Source organism: Triticum aestivum, chromosome 6D (assembly GCF_018294505.1).
Source record: "Triticum aestivum cultivar Chinese Spring chromosome 6D, IWGSC CS RefSeq v2.1, whole genome shotgun sequence".
NCBI lineage: Eukaryota > Viridiplantae > Streptophyta > Magnoliopsida > Poales > Poaceae > Triticum > Triticum aestivum.
Window position 1 is genome coordinate 61,957,532 of NC_057811.1, and position 10,184 is coordinate 61,967,715.

At 56.3% G+C, this 10,184-nt stretch overlaps 2 non-coding genes and 1 pseudogene across 2 annotated transcripts; all 3 read left to right on the forward strand.

The window, feature by feature from the left end:
• Positions 1-6,984: 6,984 nt before the first annotated feature.
• LOC123146657 (uncharacterized) lies at positions 6,985-7,103 on the forward strand (annotated as a pseudogene).
• A 301-nt stretch (positions 7,104-7,404) lies between these two features.
• LOC123146545 (5S ribosomal RNA) lies at positions 7,405-7,523 on the forward strand. Its single transcript, XR_006472797.1, has one exon. It is a non-coding gene; the product is annotated as a 5S ribosomal RNA (ribosomal RNA).
• A 301-nt stretch (positions 7,524-7,824) lies between these two features.
• On the forward strand, positions 7,825-7,943 carry LOC123146450 (5S ribosomal RNA). Its single transcript, XR_006472723.1, has one exon. It is a non-coding gene; the product is annotated as a 5S ribosomal RNA (ribosomal RNA).
• The last annotated feature ends 2,241 nt before the right edge of the window (positions 7,944-10,184 follow it).

A 10,184-nucleotide genomic window follows, 5' to 3' on the forward strand; every position in this document is an offset into this window, starting at 1 on the left:
GCTGACAAAGTAAACCGGGTGCTGCATCATCTTCTTCTTCGGCACCACCTCACTCGACTGCGCGGGCACTGCCTTGGTGGCACCAGACTCTGCCGGGGGTTGCGCCTTGTCGGCACCAAGCCCTGCCGAGGGAATCTTTGGCTTGCTATCCGCTGGTTCTGCCGCCATTGCTGCCTCTTCGTTGACCCCCCTCTGTGCCACCAGTGCGGCGCTGACCACTTGATTCGTCGCCGCCAGATACAGCAGCAACGGCTCTTGTGGTTTAGGCGCAACCAGTATTGGCGTGGAGGAGAGGTATTTCTTCAGATCCTGCAGTGATGCCTCGGCTTCTGGGGTCCACTCTATTGGGCCTGCCTTCTTCAAGATTTTGAAGAAGGTAAGGGCGCGCTCGGCGGACTTGGAGATGAATCGGCTCATGGCGGCAACGCAGCCGGTTAGCCGATGCACATCCTTGATCCGCTTGGGCGCCTCGATCTGCTCAATAGCCTTGATCATGTCTGGGTTTACCTCGATCCCGCGCTGTGACACAAAGAACCCGAGAAGCTTGCCGGACGGAACGCCGAAGACACACTTCTCAGGGTTTAGCTTGAGGTTGATCTTGCGCAGGTTAGCAAATGTCTCTTCCATATCTTGCACAAGAGTTGGCCCGTCCTTGGTTTTGACCACTATGTCATCCATGTAGGCCTCCATATTTCTATGGAGCTGAGGTTCAAAACCAATTTGGACTGCTCTTGTGAATGTTGAGCCAGCACTCTTCAACCCGAAAGGCATCCGTAAAAAGCAATACGTACCACATGGGGTGATGAATGCTGTCTTCTCTTCATCCTCTTTTGTCATGAAGATCTGGTGGTAGCCTGGGTAGGCGTCGAGGAATGATAGCACATCGCACCCGGCCGTGGAGTCAACAATCTGGTCGATGCGTGGCAACGGGAAGGGGTCCTTAGGGCAAGCCTTGTTGATATCTGTGTAATCAATACACAGTCTGCACTTCCCATTCGCTTTGCGCACCACTACCGGATTGGCCAACAACGTCGGGTGGAGCACTCCTCTCACCAAACCCGCCGCTTCCAACTTCCTGATCTCCTCTGTGATGAACTCATGCCTCTCCAGAGCCTGCTTTCTGACCTTCTGCTTGACGGGCCGCGCGCGGGGGCAGACAGCTAGGTGGTGCTCAATCACCTCCCTGGGAACACCGGGGATGTCGGATACTTGCCATGCAAACACGTCGACATTCGCCCGCAGGAAGGTGATGAGCGCGCCTTCCTATTTGCTGTCGAGGGTGGAGCCTATGGTGAAGGCCCCTCCCGTGCCATCCTCCTTGACGGGCACCTTCTTGGTCTGCGGTGGCTCGGCCCTGGGTCTCTTGCTCTTGTTGGTAGAGCTCTCTGGCACATCCTCGACGGTAGCACAACACTCCGAGGAGGTGCGCTTGCCGGAGTGGGTGCGAGAGGTCTTACCGGGCTTCTTCTTCCCTCCCGGGGCTTCAGCGGCAGGAACAGGTGCCTTGGTGGCAGCCGCTACAACTGCTTCCCGATAGAGCTAGTCGGCGCAGATCAGCGCGTCCTTCTTGTCGGAGGGGACGGAGATGATGGTCAACGACCCGGGGATCTTTAGCATGTTGTAGGCGTAGTGTGACGCCGCCATGAACTTGGCTAGTGCCGGGCAGCCGAGGATCCCGTTGTAGGGCAAGGGGATCTCGGCTACGTCAAAGATGATCCTCTCCGTCCTATAGTTCAACTCTCCTCTGAACGTCACGGGCAGTGTGACCTTTCCCTTCGGCGGGCTCCTCCCCGGATTGACCCCTTGAAACGTGCCCATTTCCTCGAGGTCTCCATCAGGGATTTGCAACTTTTTGATCACAACAGGCGAGATCAGGTTCAGGCCGGCCCCGCCGTCAACCAACATCTTGTTCACTCTGAGGTTGCGTATCGTTGGTGAGACCAACAATGGCAAACACCCGACCGCGGTAGTGCGGTCAGGGTGGTCCTCGGCGTCAAAGATGAGGGGCGTGCTGGACCACTTCAGCGGCTTCTGAGCGTCGAAGGACGGCTCTGCTGCCGTAATCTCACGCCCACTGCTTGAGCCGGCGATGAGAGGTATGCAGCGAGGCGCCGCCATCGATGCACATGGCCTCCGTAGCCTTCTGGAACCCTTGCTCACCAGACTCGTCGTCCTCGTCGTGATCATCGTCTTCCTGTTTCTTGTCGCGGCCCCGGGCGGGCCTCTCTTGCTGGTTGTCCTTGCCGGGGCGGCCTCCTTGGCCGCCACGCTTCTTGCCGAACCCCTCCGCACCGCCCTGGTCCTTCTCCTTGTCCCGTCTCTCGTACTCAGCCTTTTGCTTCTCAGCAAGCAGCTCGACTTGCCGGCAGTTCTGGAGGTCATGGCCCTTGGTGCGGTGGATCTTGCAGTATTGCTTGCCGGAGCTTCCTGGCTTGTCGGTAGCCGCCAAGGCTCGGCAGGCGGCGCACCCGGCAATCTCCTTGTCGGGGGCGTCTGCTTTGACCTTCTTGCCGGCACCGGTGTCGTCAGATCCCTCAACGGCAAGCACGGTCTTGCCTTTGCATTTCCTGTTGCGACGCCGGCCCTTCCTCCTCGGGGTAGCGGCGTCTTCATCGGTAGACTCGGTTTCCGCGCCGGCGTCTTCGCCGGGGTACTTCCTTCCCTCTTCAGCCCGGGCGCACCTATCGGCCAGGACGTAGAGCTCGGCCACGTCCTTAACTTTGGTCATCGCCACCTCTTCGCGCATCTTGCGATTGCGCACGTTCTGGTGGAACGCGCTAATCACAGCGGTGGGATGAACGTCGGGGATGTTGTACTGCACCCGGCTGAATCTCTGGATGTACTTGCGCAGGGTCTCCCCTTCCTTCTGGGGAATGATGTGCAGATCACTGGCCTGGACATGAGCTTGGTGGCCTCCTGTGAAGGTGCCAACGAACTCATGGCATAGATTCGACCAAGAAGAAATGGAATCCACCGGCAAGTGCATCAACCAAGACATCACATTGGGCTTGAGCGCCAGCGGGAAATAGTTGGCAAGCACCTTGTCGTCGCGAGCCCCAGCAGCCTGCATCGCGATGGTGTAGATGCTGAGGAACTCGGACGGTTGGGTTTTGCCAGTGTACTTCTCGCCGACGTCGGGCTTGAACATGCGGTGGGACGGCCACTGGAACTGCCGCAGCTCACGTGTAAAGGCCGGGTAGCCCACCTCGTAAGGTAGGCCGCCGAGCCCCCGGTGCCGGGTGGTCCATAGCGGGTCCTGCCCGCTTGTCCGACTGGCGGCGCGTTTCGTGCCGATGCTCGACGGTGGTTCGAGCGTCTTCGTGAGCTCGTTCCCGAAGGAACTGGCGCTGGTCGCGGAGGGTCCGCGGGTCGGACGACGCTATGGAGATGTTATCACAAGCGTCGTCACGAGGGGCCGACGCCCGCGGCGGCTGGCGAGGAGGAGGGAGTGCACCGTGGCCGCAGCTTCCTCGGTCCTCCCAGCGCCAGCATGTGGTGGCTTGGTGGGGCGCCGACCCGAGGGCCCCGCTGGTCACGAATCATCTTTGTTGGCGACGGCGACGAGGCTCCGGATGGTGGCCCTCCACTCGTCGAGCTTCTCAGCAGCAGGAGGGAAATCGAGGAGCAGCTGCGCGCGCGCCAAAGCTTCCGCTGGTGTGGCGGCGGCGACAGCTGCGTGGATCACGGCGCGCTTCGACTTCTAACTATGTTAGAAGGAGCTCCGTCACGACCCAGCGGCTGCGTGCCATTTTCACCAGCGCTTCGGCGAGCGTGCTGAACCCCTTCATCTTGCCGATGACGCACAGGGCTCTTCCCACGGCGGTGCCCAGGGTCACCAACGTGGTGACGCTGCTCGGCGCGCACACCATGGGAAGAACGCGCGGTGGTCGCCGGTGTAGGCGTCCTGGAGGTCGCCGCGCCGCCCGGAGTCGGCACAACGACGCCCCTGGAGGGCCCCGCACCGCCTGCAGGGGGCCCAGCTCCATCTTTGGATCCGGCGATGTGTAGCCGGTCGTCTGGCGCGCGAACGATGCCGCTCGCCAAGCTCCGATTGCCTGGCGATGCTGGTGCTCGCGGGCCGCGGCCCGGGTCCTGTCTGCGACCGGTCCGCTGCTTGTCCGCACCAGCACGGGCCGTTCGGCTCCCAACAAGCCGACCGCCGTGGCCGTCTTCTTCTTAGGGGCCATGGCGGCGAAGAACTGCTAGGCTAACTACCAGACCAGATTCTCACAATTGCGCCCCCTACCTGGCGCGCCAAAGATGTCGGTGTGGAACGACACCTATGGGATCACAAGAATCCCTACTACGGTTGCCGGGGCACAGGGTTGCGAGGAGAGTAGAGCTAGTAGAGAGCACAGGGATCGTTTACCCAGGTTCGGGCCGCGAGGATGCGTAAAACCCTAGTCCTGCTTTGGTGGGTGTATTTCTGAGAGTTCTTGAGCTCTCGAACTAGCTGTGGTTAGTGCGTGGTTCGAAAGAGCCGAATCCTTCTCCAGTATGCCATGGGCCTCCTTTTATAGTTGAAAGGGGCTGCCACAGTGACACACAGGAGGTGGAAAGGCGTACAGTGCCCTGAGCTTATTGCTCGTATTACAGGACAAGACGCATTTAATGCATAGCTTAGGTGTCCCCTTGCTTTATTGGGGACGGGGGTGAGGCCCGTCCCGTCCGTCGCCGCTGCTCCTCGCCTTGACACGCGCCCTGGCCAGTGAGGTGCATGGTGCCATGTAGGCAGTCAGGCAGCTGAGGTGGCGCGGTGGCGGAGCCTTCACGAAGATCTGCATGCCGCCACGCAGGCGCTCGATGAGTTGGCCTGGGAGCTGCATGTTGCCACGCAGGTGCCTGCCTAGCTGGTTGGGCTGGCAGCTGCATGTGAACGGTGGTGCAAGCTTGTTCGGCACGGGTTTGGCGGTGGCCCCGCTGGCGTCCTTGGCGAGGGTCTTGCCGGGTGGCCCGGCAAGGGTCTTGTTGTGGCGTGCTGTCGTCCCCCGGCAAGGACCTTGCCGGGGGTCTGGTGGCCTTCCTCGGCAGGGATCTTGCCGAGAATTGTCGTCTTCTGATCCTCATCTGATCTTGAATATGTCTTCACAAAGATCTGCATGCCACCATAGAGGTGCCTTCCCGAGCCCTGGCCCCACGTTGATGATGGCGCTGGGGGCCGTGGGCTCAAGGGTGGCTCGCTCTGTTGGTGTGGGGCGAGCTGTCCCGGCAAGGGTCTTGCCGGGGCTGTTGGAAATATGCCCTAGAGGCAATAATAAATAGGTTATTATTATATTTCCTTGTTCATGATAATCGTTTATTATCCATGCTAGAATTGTATTGATAGGAAACTCAGATACATGTGTGGATACATAGACAACACCATGTCCCTAGTAAGCCTCTAGTTGACTAGCTCGTTGATCAATAGATGGTTACGGTTTCCTGACCATGGACATTGGATGTCGTTGATAACGGGATCACATCATTAGGAGAATGATGTGATGGACAAGACCCAATCCTAAGCCTAGCACAAGATCGTGTAGTTCGTTTGCTCAGAGCTTTTCTAATGTCAAGTATCACTTCCTTAGACCATGAGATTGTGCAACTCCCGGATACCGTAGGAATGCTTTGGGTGTGCCAAACGTCACAACGTAACTGGGTGGCTATAAAGGTGCACTACGGGTATCTCCGAAAGTGTCTGTTGGGTTGGCACGAATCGAGACTGGGATTTGTCACTCCGTGTAAACGGAGAGGTATCTCTGGGCCCACTCAGTAGGACATCATCATTATGTGCACAATGTGACCAAGGAGTTGATCACGGGATGATGTGAGTTACGGAACGAGTAAAGAGACTTGCCGGTAACGAGATTGAACAAGGTATAGGGATACCGACGATCGAATCTCGGGCAAGTAACATACCGTTAGACAAAGGGAATTGAATACGGGATTGATTGAATCCCCGACATCGTGGTTCATCCGATGAGATCATCGTGGAACATGTGGGAGCCAACATGGGTATCCAGATCCCGCTGTTGGTTATTGACCGGAGAACGTCTCGGTCATGTCTGCATGGTTCCCGAACCCGTAGGGTCTACACGCTTAAGGTTCGATGACGCTAGGGTTATAGGGAAAGCATGTACGTGGTTACCAAATGTTGTTCGGAGTCCCGGATGAGATCCCGGACGTCACGAGGAGTTCCGGAATGGTCCGGAGGTAAAGATTTATATATGGGAAGTCCTGTTTTGGTCACCGGAAAAGTTTCGGGTGAAATCGGTAATGTACCGGGACCACCGGGAGGGTCCCGGGGGTCCACCAAGTGGGGCCACCAGCCCCAGAAGGCTGCGTGGGCCAAGTGTGGGAGGGGACCAGCCCCAGGTGGGCTGGTGCGCCCCCCCACCAAGGCCCAGGCGCATGGGAGAGTGGGAGGGGGCAAACCCTAGGTCCAGATGGGCCTTAGGGCCCATCTAGTGGGGCGCCTCCCACTCTCCTCCCCTTGGCCGCCCCCCTTGATGGGATCTAGGGCTGGCCGCCTCCTCTTGGGGGTGGAAACCCTAAAGGGGGCGCAGCCCCCTTCCCCCCTATATATACTTGAGGTTTGGGCTGCCATACGGACATGAGAACGTCTCCTTTTGGTGCAGCCCTACCCCTCTCCCTCCTCCTCCTCTCCCGCGGTGCTTGGCGAAGCCCTGCGGGATTGCCACGCTCATCCACCACCACCATGCCGTCGTGTTGCTGCTGGATGGAGTCTTCCCAACCTCTCCCTCTCTCCTTGCTGGATCAAGGCGTGGGAGACGTCACCGGGCTGCACGTGTGTTGAACGCGGAGGCACCGTACTTTCGGTGCTTAGATCGGAATCAACCGCGATCTGAATCGCTACGAGTACGACTCCCTCATCCGCGTTCTTGCAACGCTTCCGCATCGCGATCTACAAGGGTATGTAGATGCACTCCCCTTCCCTTCGTTGCTAGTAAACTCCATAGATTGATCTTGGTGATGCGTAGAAAATTTTGAATTTCTGCTACGTTCTCCAACACGGATCCCATCAGAACTCCGAAGTTAAGCGTGCTTGGGCGAGAGTAGTACTAGGATGGGTGACCTCCTGGGAAGTCCTCGTGTTGCATTCCCTTTTTAATTTTTTTGCACCGCGTGCAAAACAAAACGCACGAGCGCGACGTATGTTTAGCACGTTTTATTATTTTGCACGTTTACGGTAAGTTTTAGCTTGCTGCTCATTATTCACGCGTCTAGCGGCGGCAAGCGTGTTCTGAAAGGGGTCGAAACCATGGTAAATAGGCACTGGTGCAGTTGAACCGTGGTAAAACTCGTCTCCGTAGTTGAGCGGGAGCGGCCAAAGGAATGTGCAATCGTGTGTGTAGTGGAGCTGGGAGGGGCAAGCATAAGGGACGAAGACGGGGGTAACATGTCGGATGCGATCATACCAGCACTAAAGCACCGGATCCCATCAGAACTCCGAAGTTAAGCGTGCTTGGGCGATAGTAGTAGTAGGATGGGTGACCTCCTGGGAAGTCCTCGTGTTGTATTCCCTTTTTAATTTTTTTGCACCGCGTGCAAAACAAAACGCACGAGCGCGACGTATGTTTAGCACGTTTTATTATTTTGCACGTTTACGGTAAGTTTTAGCTCGCTGCTCATTATTCACGCGTCTAGCGGCGGCAAGCGTGTTCTGAAAGGGGTCGAAACCATGGTAAATAGGCACTGGTGCAGTTGAACCGTGGTAAAACTCGTCTCCGTAGTTGAGCGGGAGCGGCCAAAGGAATGTGCAATCGTGTGTGTAGTGGAGCTGGGAGGGGCAAGCATAAGGGACGAAGACGGGGGTAACATGTCGGATGCGATCATACCAGCACTAAAGCACCGGATCCCATCAGAACTCCGAAGTTAAGCGTGCTTGGGCGAGAGTAGTACTAGGAAGGGTGACCTCCTGGGAAGTCCTCGTGTTGCATTCCCTTTTTAATTTTTTTGTACCGCGTGCAAAACAAAACGCACGAGCGCGACGTATGTTTAGCACGTTTTATTATTTTGCACGTTTACGGTAAGTTTTAGCTCGCTGCTCATTATTCACGCGTCTAGCGGCGGCAAGCGTGTTCTGAAAGGGGTCGAAACCATGGTAAATAGGCACTGGTGCAGTTGAACCGTGGTAAAACTCGTCTCCGTAGTTGAGCGGGAGCGGCCAAAGGAATGTGCAATCGTGTGTGTAGTGGAGCTGGGAGGGGCAAGCATAAGGGACGAAGACGGGGGTAACATGTCGGATGCGATCATACCAGCACTAAAGCACCGGATTGTTGGAAATATGCCCTAGAGGCAATAATAAATAGGTTATTATTATATTTCCTTGTTCATGATAATCGTTTATTATCCATGCTAGAATTGTATTGATAGGAAACTCAGATACATGTGTGGATACATAGACAACACCATGTCCCTAGTAAGCCTCTAGTTGACTAGCTCGTTGATCAATAGATGGTTACGGTTTCCTGACCATGGACATTGGATGTCGTTGATAACGGGATCACATCATTAGGAGAATGATGTGATGGACAAGACCCAATCCTAAGCCTAGCACAAGATCGTGTAGTTCGTTTGCTCAGAGCTTTTCTAATGTCAAGTATCACTTCCTTAGACCATGAGATTGTGCAACTCCCGGATACCGTAGGAATGCTTTGGGTGTGCCAAACGTCACAACGTAACTGGGTGGCTATAAAGGTGCACTACGGGTATCTCCGAAAGTGTCTGTTGGGTTGGCACGAATCGAGACTGGGATTTGTCACTCCGTGTAAACGGAGAGGTATCTCTGGGCCCACTCGGTAGGACATCATCATAATGTGCACAGTGTGATCAAGGAGTTGATCACGGGATGATGTGAGTTACGGAACGAGTAAAGAGACTTGCCGGTAACGAGATTGAACAAGGTATAGGGATACCGACGATCGAATCTCGGGCAAGTAACATACCGATGGACAAAGGGAATTGCATACGGGATTGATTGAATCCCCGACATCGTGGTTCATCCGATGAGATCATCGTGGAACATGTGGGAGCCAACATGGGTATCCAGATCCCGCTGTTGGTTATTGACCGGAGAACGTCTCGGTCATGTCTGCATGGTTCCCGAACCCGTAGGGTCTACACACTTAAGGTTCGATGACGCTAGGGTTATAGGGAAAGCATGTACGTGGTTACCGAATGTTGTTCGGAGTCCCGGATGAGATCCCGGACGTCACGAGGAGTTCCGGAATGGTCCGGAGGTAAAGATTTATATATGGGAAGTCCTGTTTTGGTCACCGGAAAAGTTTCGGGTGAAATCGGTAATGTACCGGGACCACCGGGAGGGTCCCGGGGGTCCACCAAGTGGGGCCACCAGCCCCAGAAGGCTGCGTGGGCCAAGTGTGGGAGGGGACCAGCCCCAGGTGGGCTGGTGCGCCCCCCCACCAAGGCCCAAGGCGCATGGGAGAGTGGGAGGGGGCAAACCCTAGGTCCAGATGGGCCTTAGGGCCCATCTAGTGGGGCGCCTCCCCCTCTCCTCCCCTTGGCCGCCCCCTTGATGGGATCTAGGGCTGGCTGCCTCCTCTTGGGGGTGGAAACCCTAAGGGGGGCGCAGCCCCCTTCCCCCCTATATATACTTGAGGTTTGGGCTGCCATACACACACGAGAAAGTCTCCTTTTGGTGCTGCCCTACCCCTCTCCCTCCTCCTCCTCTCCCACGGTGCTTGGCGAAGCCCTGCGGGATTGCCACGCTCCTCCACCACCACCATGCCGTCGTGTTGCTGCTGGATGGAGTCTTCCCCAACCTCTCCCTCTCTCCTTGCTGGATCAAGGCGTGGGAGACGTCACCGGGCTGCACGTGTGTTGAACGCGGAGGCACCGTTCTTTCGGTGCTTAGATCGGAATCAACCGCGATCTGAATCGCTACGAGTACGACTCCCTCATCCGCGTTCTTGCAACGCTTCCGCATCGCGATCTACAAGGGTATGTAGATTCACTCCCCTTCCCCTCGTTGCTAGATTACTCCATAGATTGATCTTGGTGATGCGTAGAAAATTTTGAATTTCTGCTACGTTCCCCAACAGTGGCATCATGAGCTAGGTCTATGCGTAGTTTCTATGCACGAGTAGAACACAAAGTAGTTGTGGGCGTCGATGTTGTCAATTCTTCTTGCCGCTACTAGTCTTATCTTGTTTCGGCGGCAT